The sequence below is a fragment of the Otolemur garnettii genome, unplaced genomic scaffold (genome assembly GCF_000181295.1).
Source record: "Otolemur garnettii isolate 467f Iridium unplaced genomic scaffold, OtoGar3 scaffold00029, whole genome shotgun sequence".
Lineage (NCBI taxonomy): Eukaryota > Metazoa > Chordata > Mammalia > Primates > Galagidae > Otolemur > Otolemur garnettii.
The window spans coordinates 320,160-327,145 of NW_003852424.1; positions in this window are offsets into that span (position 1 = coordinate 320,160).

The window sequence follows — 6,986 nt, forward strand, 5'->3', positions numbered from 1 at the left end:
ACTGACTAGTTGGGGACGAGGAGGTGAAGGGCCTGGAAAGGCTGATGCCATTGGGCAAGGGCAGAATCTGATGTCAGCAGAGCAGGGCAAGGCAGGGGCAGGTATAGCCATGAATGTGCTGGGCCCCCAGACTGCCCAGTCCAGCCAATTCTACGGACTGGGCTGGGCAGGATGTTCCAGGCCATGGGTGGAAATGAGGGTGTCCAGGGAGCTGGGGAACCCATGGGAGGGGATGGGATGCCAGAAAGGGGAGAAGTACTCCAGCTTCATGGCAGAGAAATGGAGGTGAGCTGATAGAACTGGGGGGAGGTCAGCAGAGGAGGCCCTGGGTGGCTCAGGCTATGGGAGGGGCAAGGAAAGGCTGGGTGGGCTGAGGAGGGAGTGAACAGGACAGCTCAGAGCAGGTACAGGAGCACAGCGGAAGGATGCCTGGGACACAGGAGGCAGGGGTGGGGGGAGGGTGGGCCTCAGGCAGAGTGGCAGCTCCTATCTAGAGGGGACACCCTAGGGGCATGAGCCCTGCCAGGCTGGTCAAGGGAAGACAGACACTTCACTGAAATGATGGCCATCCATGGAGGTGTCCTCTGTTGAGGCCTCTCTCAGGCCGGATGTTGCTAAACGCTGCACTGGATTATTCTTTTTTTTTGAGACAGTCTCACTATGTTGCCCTTGGTAGAGTGCTGTGGTGTCACAGCTCACAGCAATCTCAAACTCTTGGGCTTAAGTGATTCTCTTACCTCAGCCTCCCAAGTAGCTGGGATGACAGGAGCCTGCCACAACCGGCTATTTTTTGGTTGCAGTTGTCATTGTTTAACAGGCCTGGGCAGGGCTCAAAGCTGCCAGCCTCAGTGTATGTGGCCGGCGCCCTACTCACTGAGCTATGGGAACTGAGCCTGCACAGGATTATTTTTGATCAGCTCTCCTGCCAGCTCAGTGAGGGACATCTCCATTCTACAGAGGAGGAAGCTGACAGATAGCTCAGGAGCAGGTCAGCGTCTGACTGTAAAGCTGGCCTCCCACCAAGCACATTCTTAGGGACCACAGGAACATAGATGGAGCACTTGGCCCTTGCCTGGATGGGGGCACCAGGGAGGGAGCCCATGCAGGGGTTTGGGCTTAGTTCTGCCTCCTGTCTCACCCTGCCTTGGGACCTCAGTTCCTCCCACTGGGCTCAGTCCATTCTGTCCCTTCCTTAGCCTGGGACAACAATGGGCCTTTCCCCATTTCCTGAGAACGTTTCCAAGAAAGTTTGCTCTAAAAGCTGCTCTTTGTCCTCCTTTTTTTAAAAAAAAAAAAAAAATGTGTTTTAAATCAATTTTATAATTAAACACAGAGTTCTTGAAAACAACAGCCATGAGAAATTAAAAAACAAAAATCTCAGCTCCAGGAAGCGCTGACTCTAGCTCCGCCCTCCCTCCCTCCCTCCCAACCTCCAGGCTGGGCCCCCAGGCCTCTTGGACCTGACTTCTGAATATCCCTGAGAAGCCCCTCCACAAGCCCCTGTCTTTGCCACTGTCAAGTTCCTTCACTTCTGGAGTGACCCTGCTGCCTCCTACCCAGCTCCCTTCCAAGCTCCTCCCCAAACTATCCCTAGGGTTCTCTCTAAAAGGCAAATCTGACTCCATCAGGGTCCTTTCCTCAAAATTCCTCAGGGATTCAGTACTCCCCATAGAGCCTCAACTCCCTAGCACAGCGTTCAAGGCTCCAATATCCAGCCCCTGACCACCTGGCCTCATGTCCCACCACCAACTTGATCCCTTGTCTTAGCGTATACTGGTCTCTCTGCTGTGGATAACTTCTGGCCTTCTGTCTTTTTCACTCACTCGTGTAGCTCTCACGCACTCACCTTCTGCCCTTCCTTGTCCCAGGAGGGGCCTCTTTCTACTATCAGGACCACAGCAGCGTGGACTTAACTGGCCAGATCTGCTTATGTGGCATGCAGCGCCAAATGGCATAGACAGGACCTGCACCTGAGAAGGTTGTCATCCTTGCTGTTGTTGCAGACCTGGAGTCCCCTGAGGACGGCACCACCAGTCTCCACAGAGCCAAGCCTGACCGAAGAGTGACTGATAGCCATACCACACTACCACCACAGTGCTCCCGGGAGCAGGTGTGCAGGGAGGGGCCTGGGAGAGGCTCCTGGTCCTCAAAGCTTAGGGGACTCTGGGAGTCCAGATCCCTCTCCTGCTACCACCACACCATTCCTGAACTCACCAGAGAGAAAGGTTTGGAAGCCACTGCCCCTTCCCCAACAAGGGACCCCAACCTGTAGAAGGGAACTTTGGGGCAAGATCCCCATTGAGCTGCCTCTTATAGCTGGTCCCTGCCACACTCTGACATCAGCACCCCCTACCACTACCACTACCACTAGGGTTCTGCCCAGCAAGGCGGGAATTGGTGTCAGGATGGAGTCACACCGAGGGCTCCCACAGGTGAACAAGTCACTGTCCTGACACCTGGCTTTGTCAGGACCTCTGGATCTTGTCTTGGGAAATTGAAGAATGAATTCAGACTGTGGAATTGCAGTAAGCCAAAAGATAGAATTATTTAGAAGTAGACAGAAAAGCTCCTGCCACAGGGGTCCTGAAAATGGGTGGCCACTGTGGAGCTTCATTTGGGCTGTTTGAAAAGAGTTCCAATGATGTCATCTTTTCTAAGCCAAGATGGGGACAGAGATTCCTTTGTATCTCACCATCTGGCACCAGGGGCCCAAGTTAAAGTTAAAACTCAATCTACTGCATTGTCACAAGACCTCTACAAAGACCAGTTAAGAGTTATGAGCCTCCCTGGTGATTTATGACTTTGATAGAATGCTAATAAAGCTCCTCTTACAAGTTGTGGGAAACAGCATCCTGTGAGGCCCTGGGCAAGTGACCCTGCATCAGTCCCCAGCCTTGCCAGGCCCTACTTGTCTCCCTGCCCCTTACTCCACTTCTTTTTAAAGCAGTATTTTAATGTTTCTGGTGGTGGTGGGTGCTAGAGGGGCAGTAGGAGCTGCATGTGGGATGAGGAAGGAATTTCTCTAGGCCAAGGTTAGGATATAAAAGTTTAGAGTTTGTATTTTAGGAGGAGATGGGGAGAAAAGAAGGGAAAGAGAGAGAAGAGACAGGGAGAAAAGAGCAGGAAGATGGTGACATCCTAACGAAAGGAAAAGCTGATGCTGAGGTCCAGTGGGCAGCTGAAGTTAGGGGGGTGGACAAAGAAGATAGCTAGCCACATGCACATGGTGTCATGAAAACTGGCCCATCCTCATGGTTGAAAGCATGTCCCTTTGTTGTCCTGGACACTCCGGAGCTACTTGAGGTTTAAAGGCACAAATTCTGAAAGACAAAGAGGTGATGAATGTAAAGACAAGAATTCACATTTCCTTTTGGTCTGCTGGGCTGCTCTGTGGTTTGTGAAAAGAGAAGTGAAGGGAGGAGGCCACTAGCAAGAAAAAGAGATAGCAAGCAGAGAGAGCGAATGATTTAGTCTTTACATTATTTCGCTATAAAGGCCATCTTTACAGTGGGTGGTTGCATATTGTTCTTACAGAATATACAGGTGTATAAGGAAAAATTGACAGCTTCTGCCCCACCCACATCAACTGACCTCACTGATACCAAGTGGGCCCATCATTTGGCAAATTCATCTCTGTTCCATCCCAGCACAGGTGACAGCACAGAGCAGGTGCGCATAGAGACTTCTGTCTTACGAAGATGGGGTCATATGGCATGTATTACTTCAGAACTTGATTTTTTTTACCTTAAAAATATACTATTGACATCGCTCCAGGTCGATAAATATAGAAATAGCCCATTCTCTTGAACTGCCCTATAATGTTTCCTGAGGACATTTAATAACTTGTTTAAAAGGTGCTCTGTGAATACTTTGGCTGTTTTTCTTCTGTAACAAGGAATGCTATAATAACTGGTTTCATTCCCCTGGAGTTTAGGGTAAATTCCTAAAGCAGGATCACTGGGCCAAAGTGTATGTACATTCTTAACAGGATATTTTACTTTCTCAAACAGTCAGAGCAATTCACAAGTCCCCCAGGAAGATATGGAAATGCTGGTTCCCCACACCGTGGGCAATTCTACATGTTATGAATTGTTTAAAACCTTCTCCAATATCCTGGGTGAAATTGACTTCACTTTTTAAAACTGTGTTTCCTGGATATGACTTAACGGTTGTACATGTTTTCATTGTTTTGAAATTGTTTCCTGAAGATGACTAAGGTTCAATATCTTTTCATGTGTCAGAGGCTTTTTTAATTTCCTCTTCTTTTTTTTTTTTGAGATGGTCTTACTTTGTCACCCTTGGTAAAGGGCTGTGGTGTCATAGCTCACAGAAACCTCAAACTCTTGGGTTCAAGCGATTCTTTTGCCTCGGTCTCCCTGATTAGCTGAGACTACCAGCGCCTGGTACAATACCCGGCTATTTTTAGAGATGGGGCCTCATACTAGCTCAGGCTGATCTCAAATTTGTGAGCTCTAGCAATCTGCCCACCTTAGCCTCTTAGAGTGCTAGGATTACAGGTGTGAGCCACTGTATCCGGCCTTTTATTTCCTCTTCTGTGAATTTTTGGATCTAATACACTTTGCCCAGCTATCAGTTGTGTTGAAGGGCCTTTATGAACGTTATTGATGTTAGTCTTTTGTTGGTTGCATATGTTACAAATATTATTGCCCAGTGTAATATTTGTCTTTTGCCATACAGAAGTTTGTATGTATTTATTTTTGTGTCCTTTTGTTACAGAAATTTTAAAACACATCCAAAAGAAATAAGAACAGTAATAGTAGCCCCCAATACACCCATGTCTTCATTACTCACATGTAGCTAACTTCCCCCTAACTCCTTGCATGAAATATTCCTTTTGATTTTCTTTGTGGTGGTTTTGCAATGCAGTGATCTTTGTTTTTCTATAGTTACAGTCTGCTTTGGTGGCTTCTGGGTTTCGTGTAATACCTAGAAAGGTCTTTCTGCCCCATGATTAACAAAACAAAGCAAAAAATATTCTTCTAGTACTTCTAAGATACGATTTATTATTTTTAAATTTATTTATTTATTTATTTATTTGATAGAGTCTCACTCTGTCACCCTGGGTAGAGTTCTGTGGCGTCATCCCAGCTCACAGCAACTTCAGACTCCTGGATTTGGGCAACCCTTTTGTCCCAGCCTCCCATGATTTATTTTTAAAACAGTGCATAGTAAGGCTTGGCGACTGTAGCTCAGTGAGTAGGGTGCTGGCCATATACACTGAGGCTGGCGGATTCAAGGCCAGCCCGGGTCTGCTAAACAACAATGACAACTACAACCAAAAAAACCCCAGCCAGGCATTGTGGCAGGCACCTGTAGTTCCAGCTACTCGGGACGCTGAGGCAAGAGAATCGCTTAAGCCCAAGAGTTTGAGGCTGCTGTGAGCTGGGATGCCATGGCACTCTACCAAGGGTGACAAAGTGAGACCCTGTCTCAGAAAATAAATAAATAAATAAAATGGTGCATAGTTGTCTTTCACATAGAGAACCTTGGCTAATCAGACTCCCCATCAGAGCATCAGGCCATTTCTGACTTTCCCATTTCAAGTCATGGCCTGTTGAGCACCCTGACTTCTCCATATACCTGGATTAGGTCATCTGAATAAAATAATTTTCCTTATAAATATACACGTTTAAGATTATGTTATCAACCTGTTAATGTTCTGTCCTTTTGTCACTTTTTGTTTAATTCATATTTTGTGTAGACAGCATATTCACATGATTCAGCAGTCAAAAGAACAAAAGACCATGAGAAATCTGTTTCCCATCCTGTTCTCCAGGGTCCAGTTCACCTCCTGGGGAACAATTTGGTGTCATCAGTTTCTGTATCTGTACAGTTATTACCCGTCTATCAGAAAGCTCATTATGTGTCTATGTGCTTTTTCCACGTAAAGTGCAATTGATAAAGTACTCAAATATAGCACTGTATCCAGCTTTTATTACTTAACAGAGCATCTTGGAGATTGTTTCGTCAAGAGTGTCCCAGTGCATTTTATAGTCATATGCTTGGGCATCCAGTTCATTCATCCTGTCCCCACTGCTAGACTTTTAAGTTATTTCCAGCTACAAATGATATCGCTGTGAAGTCTTACACATCATCATTTCACTTATGTGTGCATACAACTGTAGATAAATTTTTAGAATTACAAGTGGTTTCAAAGCCTATGTGTTTATGTGTTTGATAAATATCGCCAAATTGCCTCTATTGTGAGTCAGTTTACACCAAGGAGCAACACACAGGGGTGCATGCTATCCTCCCGCTTCCAAACAATTGCCAACTTGTTCTTTTAATCTTTGCTGATGTGATAGTATCAGTTCACAGCAACTTCAAACTCCTGGGTTTGAGGGATCCTCTTGCCTCAGCATCCTGTGATTTATTATTTTTTAAATGGTGCATAGTAGTCATAAATTTTGCTTATCTTTCTTTCTTTTTTTTTTTTTAGAGACAAGGCTGCAATGCAGTGGTGTGTGCTCACAGCTCACTGCAGCCTGGAACACCTGGGCTGAAGAGATCCTCGTGCCTCAGCCTCCAGAGTAGCTGGAACTGTAGGTGTGAGCCACTGCCTGTCCTCCTCCTTTGTCTGATTAATGGAGTTATTGAGCATCTTTTCACATGTTTATTGGACCCATCTGAATTTTTTCTTTTTCCATAAACTGTCTCTTCATATACTTTGCCTAACCCCCCAATTCAAGCCACTATTCATTCATTTTAAAATAATTTATGGATGGCTCAGCGCCTATAGCTCAACCGGCTAAGGCGCCAGCCATGTACACCTAAGGTGGCGGGTTCGAATCCCCAGCCTGGACCCGCCAATAAAAGAGAGAGAAAAGATACAATTAATTAGGTAATATTAAGAATTAAAAGGAGGGCTCGGCGCCTATAGCTCAACCAGCTAAGGCGCCAGCCACGTACACCTAAGGTGGCGGGTTCGAATCCCCAGCCCGGACCCGCCAAACAACAATGACGGC